Consider the following 1863-nt stretch of genomic DNA (forward strand, 5'->3'; position numbering starts at 1 on the left):
AATATACAACCAAAACTAGCAGAAAAATTGTAAGTCTCAAAAATATGGATTCTTCTAATTTACAGGGTCAACCACAAAATACTCAAAATGTAAGTACCACCAATTCTAAAAGTACAGATCATTGTCAAATATGCCACCTACCGATAATATGGTAAAGTGCAATAATTGCCACCTACCGTATCATCTTCAATGTGCAGATATCACTAACTATAATGATCTGTGGTGCTGTATAAATTGTTCGGCAGAAGCACCACCATTGTCACCCGCCTCCGTTTGCAGTCAACATAGTCATGCCTCTAGTTCTTCTAAAATGTCACATAGTAGAATTCAATTAGAGTTACAGCGCTTAGAGGAAGAAAAACAATTAGAAATAGACTTTCTTCGAAGAAAGTACGAAATACTTCAGCACATGCAAGGCGATGATGATGGAACCGTTCCTGATAACAATTCAATTCATCAGTGGTTAAATAATCAACCAGAGTTAAACTCCGACAACTCATTAAACGAAAGAACTAATTGTGCTTTATCTGGAGAAACCATTTCAAATTTGCCAACATTGGCCCAAAATGATAACATAACCTCAAACAACTTTTACAACACAACTAATCAACCAATTTTAGCATCGACCTCGATCAACAACAATATGATTCAACAGCAAAATAATCACGCTTTATTTAGAGAAAATGTGTTAACATATAATTTAGTAAGCCATGACACCAATAATACAGCCCCCGGCGAAATGTACAACAACACACAGCATAACCCAATGTCATTACCATCATTTACGGGCAATCCTATACCCAGCAGCTCTAGAAATCATTTAACACAGCAGCAAATTATTTCCCGGCAAACAGTCCCAAAAGAGCTTCCTATATTCACCGGCAATCCGGAGGAGTGGCCCCTTTTTAATTCGACGTACGAATGGTCCACATCTGTGTGCGGATTGACAGATGCTGAAAATCTGATCAGACTTCAAAAGGCTCTTCGAGGTGACGCATTAAAGTCAGTGCAACATATCCTTATACATCCGAATTGCGTCCCAGCAGCTGTTTCAACAATTAAGCTTTTATTTGGCCAGCCAGAGAAAATATTAAATTCTTTAAAAAATAAAATTAATTCCATCAATTAACGCCAATAAATTAGAAACAATTACTTCTTTTGGTGTCGAAGTTCAGGGTTTAAAAGTCACAATAGAGGCCTGTGGAATGTATGATGAGTTAAATAATTCTTCGCTTATACAAGAATTAGTAAATAAATTGTCACCTAATTTGCAACTTAACTGGGGTACGTACAAAATAAAATTGATGAAAGAAAATAAGAAAACAAATCTGTCAGAATTTGCCAATTGGCTTTATGACGTCGGCGTTTCTGCTAACAGCGTAAATTTAGAGAGTAACAGCACTGTTACTTCTGTAACAGATTACTCCACTCAAAGAAATAAAAAAAATGCATACATTCACACACACTAAGAACAAAACCAACGAACTTGTATTGTATGTGGTAACAGCTGTAGGAATGTCTCTGAGTGTAACACATTTTTGGCTGCTGATAGAAATGAGAAGTGGAATATTGTAAGAAGATGCGATCTCTGTAAATTGTGTTTGCGAAAACATTATGGTGTTTGCAAAAGCAATGTTATTTGTGGTGTTGAAAATTGTAAAATTAAACATAATACGCTCTTACATTCCATTCAAAATGTGGAAGACAATCGTAGAAAAGAGGTAGAAACGTCAAATGCAAATAAAAACAATAGTAATGAAATACAAAACGTAAATGTTCACAGTTGTTTATTAAGTAAAATATTATTTAAAATTATACCGATAAAAATATGTGGCAAAAACAATAAGTCGTTAGAAACATTCG

At 34.9% G+C, this 1863-nt stretch overlaps 1 long non-coding RNA gene across 1 annotated transcript; it reads right to left on the reverse strand.

Annotated features, from left to right (window-relative positions):
* Window positions 1-647: 647 nt before the first annotated feature.
* LOC135951398 (uncharacterized) lies at window positions 648-1476 on the reverse strand. The gene is made up of 2 exons (XR_010575972.1): window positions 1154-1476; window positions 648-1097 (listed from the first exon to the last, which is right to left on the reverse strand). It is a non-coding gene; the product is annotated as an uncharacterized LOC135951398 (long non-coding RNA).
* Window positions 1477-1863: the final 387 nt, after the last annotated feature.

The sequence above is a fragment of the Calliphora vicina genome, chromosome 2 (genome assembly GCF_958450345.1).
Source record: "Calliphora vicina chromosome 2, idCalVici1.1, whole genome shotgun sequence".
Classification (NCBI taxonomy): domain Eukaryota; kingdom Metazoa; phylum Arthropoda; class Insecta; order Diptera; family Calliphoridae; genus Calliphora; species Calliphora vicina.